This window comes from Gossypium arboreum, chromosome 11 (genome assembly GCF_025698485.1).
Source record: "Gossypium arboreum isolate Shixiya-1 chromosome 11, ASM2569848v2, whole genome shotgun sequence".
In the NCBI taxonomy this organism is placed as follows: Eukaryota; Viridiplantae; Streptophyta; class Magnoliopsida; order Malvales; family Malvaceae; genus Gossypium; species Gossypium arboreum.
This window is the reverse complement of record NC_069080.1, coordinates 98,358,320-98,371,854: the sequence shown is the minus strand read 5'-3', so window position 1 is coordinate 98,371,854 and position 13,535 is coordinate 98,358,320.

The following is a 13,535-nucleotide window of genomic DNA, read 5'->3' as shown; positions in this document are numbered from 1 at the left end:
TTACTGAGGTTCGGAGCTTTTTGGGACTTGCCGGTTACTACAGACGGTTTGTAAAGGGTTTCTCGATGATAGCCACACCAATGACGAAACTACTTCAGAAAGATGTTAAGTTTGAATGGACAGAAAAATGTCAGAAAAGTTTCGATCAACTAAAAACTTATTTGACTAAAGCTCCAGTACTAGTGAAGCCCGAATCAGGCAAAGAGTTTGTCATTTACAGTGATGCATCCTTACTTGGGTTGGGTTGTGTATTGATGCAAGAAGGTCGAGTTGTAGCTTATGCGTCGAGGCAATTGAAGCCACATGAGAAAAATTATCCGACCCATGATCTCGAATTAGCTGCCATCGTATTCGCTTTGAAAATATGGCGACATTACTTATTTGGTGAGAAGTGCCATGTATTTTCGGATCACAAAAGTCTCAAATATTTGATGACTCAAAGAGATTTGAATCTGCGACAAAGACGTTGGCTTGAGTTGTTAAAAGATTATGAGCTTGTCATTGACTATCACCTGGGAAAGGCTAATGTGGTTGCGGATGCTTTAAGTCGTAAATCACTGTTTGCTTTACGAGCGATGAATGTACACTTGTCCGTTCTATCCGATAATGTGTTAGTAGCAGAATTAAAGGCCAAACCATTGTTGATTCATCAAATTCATGAAGCTCAGAAAGTCGATGATGAATTGGTTGCAAAACGGGCTGAATGTGTTTCGAATATGGAATCAGAGTTTCAAATTGATGATGACGATTGTTTGAGGTTCAGAAGTCGTTTGTGTGTTCCAAGAAATTCAGAACTTATCTCGACGATTCTGAACGAAGCTCATTGTAGCCGAATGTCAATTCACCCGGGGAGTACGAAAATGTACAACGATCTGAGATGTCAGTTTTGGTGGCATGGTATGAAACGAGACATATCCGATTTTGTTTCGAAGTGTTTAATATGTCAACAAGTGAAAGCGGAACATCAAGTGCCTACAGGTTTACTTCAGCCAATCATGATACCTGAATGGAAATGGGATCAAGTTACGATGGATTTTGTATCTGGGTTGCCATTGTCGGCAAGTAAGAAAGATGCGATTTGGGTTGTTGTTGATAGACTGACTAAGTCGACTCATTTTATTCCCGTACGTACGGATTATTCATTGGATAAACTAGCTAAATTGTATGTTTCTCAGATTGTAAGATTACACGGGGTACCTATTTCTATTGTGTCAGATAGAGATCCGAGATTCACCTCGCGATTTTGGAAGAAATTGCAAGAAGCTTTGGGTACCAAGTTGCATTTTAGCACCGCTTTTCATCCCCAGACTGATGGTCAATCCGAGCGGATAATTCAGATACTCGAGGATATGTTGAGATGTTGCATCCTTGAGTTTCGTGGTTCATGGGAACGGTATTTACCTTTGATTGAATTCGTTTACAACAATAGTTTTCAATCAAGTATTAAGATGGCACCATACGAGGCTTTGTATGGTCGTAAATGCCGTACACCGTTGTTTTGGACCGAGCTTAGGGAAAGTAAAATCTTGGGGTTGATTTGATTAAAGATCTTTGAGCGAAAGTAAAATAATTCGTGAAAGTCGAAGACGACTTGGATCGTCGTAAGTCGACGCGGATTTGAGACGAAAAGACATTGAGTATCAGGTGGGAGATAAAGTGTTTCTTAAAGTTTCACCTTGGAAAAAGATACTCAGATTTGGCCGTAAGGGCAAATTGAGTCCGAGGTTCATTGGGTCGTATGAAATATCCGAACGAGTTGGTCCAATTGCATATAGATTGATTTTACCCCCTGAACTTGAAAAGATTCACAACGTTTTTCATGTTTCAATGCTTCAACGTTATAGATCTGATCCTTCGCACATAATTAATCTATCAGAGGTTGAAATTCAATCCGATATGAGTTATGAAGAAGAATCGATTCGTATCCTAGCTCGTAAAGTGAAAGAATTATGAAATAAAAAGGTTCCTTTAGTAAAAGTGTTATGGCACAAGCACGGGATGGAAGAAGCTACTTGGGAACCCGAGAACTCTATGAAAGAACGATATCCTAACTTGTTCATTGGTAAGATTTTCGGGGACGAAAATTCTTTAAGTGGGGGAAAATTGTGACAGCCCTAATTTGACCTTAGTCGGAAAGTGGTTTCGGGACCACAAAATCGAGTCGTAAAAATAATTAACCATTAAACTTTGTGTTTATTGTATGTGAAACAGGCATGTGTGAAAGTTTCATGCTTCAATTTTGTCATTTGTATGCGAAATTATTAAATAGGACTTATGTGAGAAAATTTAGAAATGTGTTAGGCAAATGTTGAAGTGACTTATTAATGCATGTTATAAAAATGAGGGGTTTGCATGTCAAATTTCCATTTATGATAAGTAGTGGCCGGCCATGATGGGATTATATACATATAATATGTATTAATTATTAGTTAGTAGCTTTATATTTTATAACATAAATAAAAAAAAAGGAAAAGTAATTAAAATAAGGAAAGGAATGGTGAAGAAAACAAAGTATCACCTTGTTCTTCTTAGCCGTACAAGAAAAAGAAAAAGAGGGGGGGCATTCGACCTTTTGAATGAAGAGAAGGTTAGTAAATTATGTTAATTTTTTTTTGAAATCTTAGTTTGTTTTAGGTTAATCATCATGCTTTTTACCTAGCCCATACTAAAATTTTGAATTTAGAGGGTTGAATGGAACTTTTGGTTATGGTATATAAGAGAAGAACTTGATTTTTTTTACCCTTAAGTTTTGATGGAAAAGAAACAAAAGATTGTTGATGAAAGAAATTAATCTTGTTAAAACTTTAAACTAATAATACCCATATGTGTGATAGCCGAACATAGACTTTGTTTAAAGTCTTGATCAAAGGCAGTTAAGTGTTTTGAAATGGATAAGCTAGGTGTTTGATTTTTTTTTTGGTTCGGCATAGTACATGATATTTTGCTAGTGAGGTTTTGAATAATTTAATTAATGTTAGATATATGAAAAATTCTTATGTTCGGTTTTGGACGATATATATATGTACAACTAACCTATTTAGCTATTGATATCTAAGGTGTTAAATAATAAAACTCTTGATGACTTGGGTTAAATAGCATTCGGCCAAAGACTATATGGGCTTGCTAATTCGGTTTAAGTGAAGAAATTATGATAGAGAGATATGACTAAATTGTGACTTATTATCGAACTTTCTTTGTGGTTGTAAGGTTATTTTAATGTGACAGCCCAAAATTGACCCTAGTCGGGAAGTGGTTTCGGGACCGCTAAACCGAGTCACCGAAATGTTTGAATGTAATATTTATTGTCTAGAATATGTAATTATGAATGTGTGAAAATTTCAAGTTCCGATTTAGCCGATTGCATGTGAATTCAGTTAGTAGGACTTGTGTGACACTTTTGAAAAGTGAAAGGCTAATCTATAAGGACCTAATAGTGCATGTAGTCAAAGGGGAGGACTTGCATGTCAAATTCCCCCCCCCCCAAGTTGTAGTGGTCGGCCATGACAAGGAATCATGGGCTAAACATGTCATGAAACATGTTTTGTTGGTGCATTAGGGAGAAACAATAAACAAATAAGTATGGGTAATAAAGAAAGAAAAAAAACTGTGTGTGTGTGAGTGAAACCCCCCATTGCCGTGCATTGTGGAAGAGAAAAGAAAAAAAAAAATTGTTCATCCATCTTTTCATTCTCTCTTGACCTAAAATACTAGAGGAAGGAAGGAATTTTGCTTCATGTTTGTTTTGGAAGAGGATTAGGAAGAGGTTGGCTATACTTGCATCAAGATTAAGGTATGTTTGAGGTTGTGCCATGAGATTCATGCACGTTTTTAGTTGCTAGCTTGATGTTCTTGGTAGCCCATGGTTCAAATCTTTGCTATGTCATGGGAATGAAATTCGGCCAAAGTAAATGTGGTGTTAATGCCATTGCATGCTAAATATCAAGCTTGATAATGATACATGTGATAGGGGATTGAGGGCTCTTAGATTTTCTTTTAGCATTTTTGAATGAGATACTAAGTTCTTTGTTTAATCATGACCAAAATTATGGTGTTGTGATGTATTCGGCCATGGTACATCCATAAGTGTGATTTATGCTAATTGCATGGAAAGGAAGATTTGTGTATTGAAATTTTGTTCATGTTTAGTTACAATCAACTTGAGATTCGGCTCTAGCATATATATGTATATATGTTTGCACACGATGTATTGGTATGACATATATGCTATTTCAAGGTGTATATTTGCTTGTGATGATGTCTCGATTATGAAGTAAATGAGAGATGTGCATTGAGCTACGATATGTAATGCGTTAGTAGTAAAATGTATGCTGTTTTTGTGTGGTATTAAGTGTATAATTGGCCTCAACATGGACATGTATGTTCGGCCACATGAGGGGAAATTGGTGTGCATGCATTCGGTTAGAGGCAAGAATATTGATGCCTATTCTTGGCTTAGAAAATTCGGCTAAGAGGAATATTAACTACTGTGTTGAGTTCGATTCATGATTTCCTACATATGCGACTTTGATGCCTAATGAGTATATATATTGGCTAGGTATCTTGAATTCCTCTTTCGATGCTCAAATGATAAAACCAATTTATTCGTTAAATTAAGCTCAAGAGCAAAGGGGAGCTAAATCCGATAAGGGGAAGGAAAAAGTCGTCGAATAGCCGTCGAAATCGTTCGACCACGTCCGAGGTAAGTTTTCGAGTATCGGAACTTAGATTTTGATTCGATTGGATGAAGTAATAAGCAATCAAAATTGTGCCCTTGTATGTGGCCATTGAGCCGAAATGATATTTCTTATTAAGTGAATTGTGCATAAAAGTTTTGTTATGATATTGAAACAAAGATGTGTATGAATGTGCGAATTGTGATATCCGGGCTAAGCCCGAAGGCAAATGTGCGAATTGTGATATCGGGGCGAAGCCCGAAGGCAATTGTGCGAATTGTGATATCCGGGCAAAGCCTGAAGGCAATTGTGCGAGTTATGATATCCGGGCTAAGCCCGAAGGCAATTGTGCGAGTTGTGATATCCGGGTTAAGTCCCGAAGGCATTTGTGCGGGTTATCATAACCGGGCTATGTCCCGAAGGCGTTTGAACGAGTAGCTATATCTGGTTAAACTCCGAAGGTATGTGATTTGAAAAATTATAAGCTTGCTGTAAAAATTTTCAGTAAATGCACTTGTGAAATTCCCAACAACAAGGTATGTTTTGTGTGTGTTTTGCACACTATGAGTAAGTGCGTATGAGTATTCGCTCCAATGATAAATGAGCTATCGGCCTTAACTAAGCCGTTATTTGTGTATGAATATAAGAGTTGGGATTGTGAAGTAAGCATGTCATAGAGAAATTGTACCTATGAATTATTGTTTAGCTACTTGAATGCTATGCTTTGGTTGTGTGTAATTTATGGCTCAAAACTTACTAAGCATAAATTGCTTACTCCGTTCCTTTGTTTCTCTGTCTTATAGATTTTGCTCGTTAGCGATCGGATTCGGGATCATTGAAGTGAAGTCATCCACACTATCAAACCTCTTTTTGGTACTCTTTTAATTGAACTTTGGATATGGCATGTATAGGACTACCCTCGGTTGTTTTCAAGTACTTTTGTGATGTATATGTGTACGGCCATGCGAAAATGGTTCGTAAAAGTGGAGTATGAATTAGACCATTTGTGGTTTGTAATTTTATATGGTTTCATGATGTTATTATGGATTTGAATGGGAGGGTTGGTCACATGATCAGCCATTGGAATGGCTAAACATGATCATAGGTGGACCTATGTATGACTAGACTATAGTTGCTCCATGGAAACTACAAAATAGGTAAGGCCTACCTTAAAAACAGATGCTGCCAGTTGCAGTGACGTGGATGTGAAAAATCACCAAAATTTGTAGGAATGGTATTAAATAGCGAATAAATTATGTAATCTAACCTTGATGAATCTACTTTCATATGAAAGTAACGAAACGATCATATGAACAGTATACTAAGAGATATTAAAGTTCTCGTGAGACAGGACCAGAACGGGTTCTGGATCCCCTGTCTCGACTTTGAAAATTTACCATAAATTATCCAGAAGGAATTAGAAGTTATGCCTTATATGTCCAGATTCCGCTTTGAGTCTAGTTTCATTAGAAACAAACGGCTTGAGGATTGAAGCTCTGTACGAGAAGATATCCAGGTCGTAATGGGCGAAGGTCAGTGTAGTCGACCCCTGTAACATGGGCGACTTTAACTAATAAACTGTACCAATTGGCCCGACCAAAAATTCTAGAAATAAATACATGGATGGATATATGAGTCTAAATTCATGGAAAATTTACGGAATCAGTTTCCGAGTTTTGAAACTCGAGATATGATTTTTAAGGTGACAGTGACGCAGTTCTCCAGCCTGTCTGGAAATGTCAAATTGGTCGGTGCTATAAGTGGTTTTGGCTCGTTAACCCCTCGTGTCCGACGCCGGCGACGGTCTCGGGTTTGGGGTGTTACAATTTTATTGGTATCAGAGCCAAGGTTTAGTCGATTCTAGGACTACCGTGATATGTTTGGGGTCTAGCTATACATGCCATTAAGTGATAATTGATAGTGTGGTGATTTCTGACATTCTGAATTTGTGTTTGTTTATAGCAATGGATCCCGATCCCAACCGAGCAATAGCTGATGATGTGGAGAGTGTGGCACCTGCTCCCGCGCAAGGGACAGCGGCCGGACTCTCAACCTATGGCCAGCAATCTGAATGATGAGGCTAGGCAAGCCTTTTATAGCGTGATGAATGATTGGTTCAACCAATACATTCGAACTAACACAGCTGTTCCACAACCTCCATTCCCGACTAATGCAACCCCCGCACCTACAATACCTCCGGTAACTGACCAAATAAGGTCAAGTAAGCCCCCAGTCGACAGAATTCGAAAACATGGGGCTACTGAATTTAAAGCTACGGATAGCGACGATGCCGAGCAAGCTGAATTCTGGTTGGACAACACTATCCGGGTGCTCGATGAGCTATCTTGTACACCCGATGAATGCTTAAAGTGTACTATCTCCTTGCTACGCGATTCCGCCTACTATTGGTGGAGTACTCTGACTTCTGTTGTGCCTAGAGAGCAAGTAACTTGGGAGTTCTTCCAAACCGAGTTCCGAAAGAAGTATATCAGTCAGAGATTCATCGACCAAAAATGAAAGGAATTTCTTGATCTTAAGCAAGGCTCTATGTTAGTTACTGACTACGAGCGAAAATTTGTTAGACTTACTAGGTACGCTCGGGAATGTGTTTCGTCCGAAGCTATTATGTGTAAACGCTTCGAGGATGGGCTGAATGATGATATAAGGATGTTCGTTGGCATTCTCGAAATACGAGAGTTCGTAGTACTTGTTGAGCGAGCTTGTAAAGCCGAAGAGCTTAGAAAGGAGAATCAAAGAGTTGATGTGGGAACTGGAGAATTTCGAAAAAGGTCCTCGGGAAAGTCTCTTCAACAGGCATCGAAGAGATTTCGAGAAGATGTGAGCCGGTCTAGAGGTGCTTCGGGCCTTTTTAGACGAGATCGTGATCGACCCCCTGTGGGTATACGAGGCACTTCGGTCTCCGGTGTTGGGAATGATCGTCGAAACCGAATGGAGTGTCAGCATTGTGGCAAATGGCATTCGGGGAGCTGTAGGTTCCGTGATCACTCCTGCTATAAGTGTGGATCGGCCGACCACTTTATTAAAGATTGCCCGAGATTGTTTAAACAAAATGCGAATCAAAGTGGGAACCCGGGTGCTACCACAACTCGAGGTAGGCCACCTAGAAATATGGGCAATGCTAGTGGCGGTCAGAGAGGATCTAGAGATGCTACCATCAGATCTGAGGCTCGTACTCCTGCAAGGACTTATGCCATACGCGCACGCGAGGATACTTCCTCGCCAGATGTTATTACCGGTACCTTCACTCTCTTTGATACTAATGTGATTGCTTTGATTGACCCTGGTTCTACTCATTCTTATATATGCGAAACCTTAGCATCCAATAAGACTTTGCCTATTGAGTCTACTGAGTTTGTAATTCGGGTGTCCAACCCCTTGGGTCATTACGTGCTTGTCAACAAAGTGTGTAAGAAAAGTCCCCTAGTATTTCGAGGTTCTTGTTTTCCGGCGGACTTGATGCTTTTGCCGTTCGACGAATTCGACGTTATTCTTGGTTTGGATTGGTTGACCATGCACGATGCGGTTGTAAATTGCAAAAGCAAGACTATTGATCTGAGGTGCACGAATAACGAGATAATTCGGGTGGAGTCTACGGACTTAAGGGGGTTGCCAGCTGTAATATCAACAATGTTGGCCCAGAAATACGTAAGAAAGGGGTGCGAAGCATACCTTGCGTATGTGCTCGATGACAAGGAGTCAGAAAAGAAACCCGAATCTGTGCCAGTGGTTTGTGAATACCTGGATGTTTTCCCTGAAGAATTGCCGGGTTTACCACCTGTTCGGGAGATAGAGTTTGGCATTGAGCTTGTACCTGGGACCACACCGATTTCGATAGCTCCGTATCGTATGGCACCAACGGAATTAAAGGAGTTGAAAGCTCAGTTGCAAGAGTTGGTGGATAGAGGCTTTGCTCGCTCGAGTTTTTCACCTTGGGGTGCACCAGTGTTGTTTTTGAAAAAGAAGGACGGAACCATGAGGTTGTGCATCGACTATCGTCAGCTTAATAAAGTGACAATAAAGAACAAATATCTGTTACCGCGTATCGATGATTTGTTCGATCAACTGAAAGGAGCCTCAGTGTTCTCAAAAATAGATTTGAGATCGGGCTATTATCAGTTGCGAATCCGAGATTCGGACATACCCAAAACTGCCTTCAGAATGAGATATGGTCACTACAAGTTCTTAGTGATGCCGTTTGGGCTCACTAATGCCCTATGGTATTTATGGATTTGATGAATCGGATCTTCGACCATATTTGGATCGGTTCGTAGTTGTGTTCATTGACGACATCTTGGTCTATTCAAGAGATGAGACCGAACATGCGGAGCACCCGAGATTAGTGTTGCAAATTTTACGGATAAGCGTTATATGCTAAGTTCACAAGTGTGAGTTCGGTTAGAGAGGTTAGCTTCTTAGGTCATGTGGTATCTGTGATCGGTATTCGAGTCGACCGAGTAAAATTTCAGCCATACTTAACGGAAGCCTCAGAAATATTCTCGAGGTTCGAGCTTTTTGGGACTTGCGGTTACTACCGACGGTTTGTAAAAGGATTCTTGATGATAGCCACACCCATGACGTAAACCGCTTGAAGGATGTCAAGTTTGAATGGACGAAAAGTGTCGAAAAGTTTCGATCAATTGAAAACTCATTTGACGGAAGCTCCAGTTTTAGTGCAGCCTGAATCTGGCAAAGAGTTTGTCATTTATAGTGACGCCTCCCTACTTGGGTTAGGTTGCGTATTGATGCAAGAAGGTCGAGTTGTGGCCTACGCGTTGAGACAATTAAAGCACATGAGAAAAATTATTCGACCCATGATCTCGAATTGGCTGCCATTGTATTCGCCTTAAAGATATAGCGACATTACTTATTTGGTGAGAAGTGCCATGTGTATTCGGATCACAAAAGTCTCAAATATTTGATGACTCAAAGAGACTTAAATCTGCGACAAAGACGTTGGCTCGAGCTGTTAAAGGATTATGAGCTGGTCATTGACTATCACCCGGGAAAGGCTAATGTGGTTGCGGATGCCTTAAGTCGTAAATCACTATTCGCTTTACGAGCGATGAATGTACACTTGTCTGTTCTACCCGACGATGTGTTAGTAGCTGAATTGAAAGCCAAACCATTATTGATACATCAAATTTGTGAAGCTCAAAAAGTCGACGATGAGTTGGTTGCAAAACGGGCTGAGTGTGTTCCGAACAAGGAATCGGAGTTTCAGATCGATGATGACGATTGTTTGAGGTTCAGGGGTCGTCTGTGTGTTCTAAAGAATTCGTAACTTATTTCGATAATTCTGAATGAAGCCCATTGTAGCCGAATGGCAATCCACCCGGGGAGTACGAAGATGTACAACGATTTGAAACGTCGGTTTTGGTGGCATGGTATGAAACGAGACATCTCCGACTTTGTTTCGAGATGTTTAATATGTCAATAAGTGAAAGCGGAACATCAAGTGCCTTCAGGATTACTTCAGCCGATCACGATACCCGAGTGGAAATGGGATCGAGTCACCATGGACTTTGTATCCGGACTGCCATTGTCAGCGAGTAAGAAGGATGCGATTTGGGTCGTGGTAGATAGATTGACTAAGTCGGCTCACTTTGTCCCCGTACGTACGAATTTTTCAATGGACAAACTAGCCGAATTGTACGTTTCTCAGATTGTGAGATTACACGGGGTGCCTATTTCCATCGTGTCGGATAGAGATCCCAGATTTACCTCGCGATTTTGGAAGAAGTTGCAAGAAGCTTTGGGTACCAAGTTGCATTTCAGCACCGCCTTTCACCCCTAAACCGATGGTCAATCCGAGCGGATAATTCAAATACGTGAGGATATGTTGAGATGTTGCATCCTCGAGTTCAGTGGTTCATGGGAACGGTATTTGCCTTTGATTGAATTCACTTACAACAATAGTTTTCAATCAAGTATTAAGATGGCACCCTACGAGGCTTTGTACGGTCGTAAATGCCGTACACCATTGTTTTGGACTGAGCTCGGTGAAAGCAAAATTTTCGGAGTGGATTTGATTAGAGATGCTGAACAGAAAGTGAAAGTAATTCGTGAAAGTCTGAAGATAGCCTCCGACCGTCAGAAGTCGTACGCGGATCTGAAGCGTAAAGACATCGAGTATCAGGTGGGAGATAAAGTGTTTCTTAAAGTTGTGCCTTGGAAAAAGATACTCAGATTTGGCCATAAGGGCAAGTTGAGCCCGAGATTCATTGGGCCGTACGAAATCTCCGAACGAGTTGGCCCAGTCGCGTATCGTTTGATTTTGCCTCCCGAACTTGAAAAGATTCACGACGTCTTTCATGTTTCAATGCTTCGACGCTATAGATCTGATCCATCGCACGTAATTAGTCCATCAGAGGTTGAAATTCAATCCGATATGAGTTATGAAGAAGAACCGATTCGTATCCTAGCTCGTGAAGTGAAGGAGTTGCGAAACAAAAAGGTTCCGTTAGTAAAAGTGTTATGGCTCAAACACGGGATGGAAGAAGCTACTTGGGAACCCGAGAGCTCTATGAAAGAGCGTTACCCAAACCTATTTACGGTAAGATTTTGGGGACGAAAATTTCTTAAGTGGGGAGAGTTGTGACAGCCAAAATTGACCCTAGTCGGAAGTGGTTTCGGACCGCTAAACCAAGTCACCGAAATGTTTGAATGTAATATTTATTGTCTAGAATATGTAATTATGAATGTGTGAAAATTTCAAGTTTTGATTTAGCCGATTGCATGTGAATTCAGTTAGTAGGACTTGTGTGACACTTTTGAAAAGTGAAAGGCTAATCTATAAGGACCTAATAGTGCATGTAGTCAAAGGGAGGACTTGCATGTCAAATTCCCCCAAGTTGTAGTGGCGGCCATGACAAGGAATCATGGGCTAAACATGTCATGAAACATGTTTTGTTGGTGCATTAGGGAGAAACAATAAACAAATAAGTATGGGTAATAAAGAAAGAAAAAAAAATGTGTGTGTGTGAGTAAAACCCCCCATTGCCGTGCATTGTGGAAGAGAAAAAAAAATAAAAATTGTTCATCCATCTTTTCATTCTCTCTTGACCGAAAATACTAGAGGAAGGAAGGAATTTTGCTTCATGTTTGTTTTGGAAGAGGATTAGGAAGAGGTTGGCTATACTTGCATCAAGATTAAGGTATGTTTGAGGTTGTGCCATGAGATTCATGCACGTTTTTAGTTGCTAGCTTGATGTTCTTGGTAGCCCATGGTTCAAATCTTTGCTATGTCATGGGAATGAAATTCGGCCAAAGTAAATGTGGTGTTAATGCCATTGCATGCTAAATATCAAGCTTGATAATGATACATGTGATGGGGGATTGAGGGCTCTTAGATTTTCTTTTAGCATTTTTGAATGAGATACTAAGTTCTTTGTTTAATCATGACCAAAATTATGGTGTTGTGATGTATTCGGCCATGGTACATCCATAAGTGTGATTTATGCTCATTGCATGGAAAGTAAGATTTGTGTATTGAAATTTTGTTCATGTTTAGTTACAATCAACTTGAGATTCGGCTCTAGCATATATATATGTATATATGTTTGCACACGATGTATTGGTATGACATATATGCTATTTCAAGGTGTATATTTGCTTGTGATGATGTCTCGATTATGAAGTAAATGAGAGATGTGCATTGAGCTACGATATGTAATGCGTTAGTAGTAAAATGTATGCTGTTTTTGTGTGGTATTAAGTGTATAATTGGCCTCAACATGGACATGTATGTTCGGCCACATGAGGGGAAATTGGTGTGCATGCATTCGGTTAGAGGCAAGCATATTGATGCCTATTCTTGGCTTAGAAAATTCGGCTAAGAGGAATATTAACTAATGTGTTGAGTTTGATTCATGATTTCCTACATATGCGACTTTGATGCCTAATGAGTATATATATTGGCTAGGTATCTTGAATTCCTCTTTCGATGCTCAAATGATAAAACCAATTTATTCGTTAAATTAAGCTCAAGAGCAAAGGGGAGCTAAATCCGATAAGGGGAAGGAAAAAGTTGTCGAATAGCCGTCGAAATCGTTCGACCACGTCCGAGGTAAGTTTTCGAGTATCGGAACTTAGATTTTGATTCGATTGGATGAAGTAATAAGCAATCGAAATTGTGCCCTTGTATGTGGCCATTGAGCTGAAATGATATTTCTTATTAAGTGAATTGTGCATAAAAGTTTTGTTATGATATTGAAACAAAGATGTGTATGAATGTGCGAATTGTGATATCCGGGCTAAGCCCAAGGCAAATGTGCGATTGTGATATCAAGGCGAAGCTCAAGGCAATTGTGCGATTGTGATATCGGGCTAAGCCGAAGGCAATTGTGCGAGTTATGATATCGGGCTAAGCCCAAGGCAATTGTGCGAGTTGTGATATCCGGGTTAAGTCCCGAAGGCATTTGTGCGGGTTATCATAACCGGCTATGTCGAAGGCGTTTGAACAGTAGCTATATCTGGTTAAACTCGAAGGTATGTGATTTGAAAATTATAAGCTTGCTGTAAAAATTTTCATAAATGCACTTGTGAAATTCCCAACAACAAGGTATGTTTTGTGTGTGTTTTGCACACTATGAGTAAGTGCGTATGAGTATTCGCCCAATGATAAATGAGCTATCGGCCTTAACTAAGCCGTTATTTGTGTATGAATATAAGAGTTGGGATTGTGAAGTAAGCATGTCATAGAGAAATTGTACCTATGAATTATTGTTTAGCTACTTGAATGCTATGCTTTGGTTGTGTGTAATTTATGGCTCAAAACTTACTAAGCATAAATTGCTTACTCCGTTCCTTTGTTTCTCTGTCTTATAGATTTTGCTCGTTAGC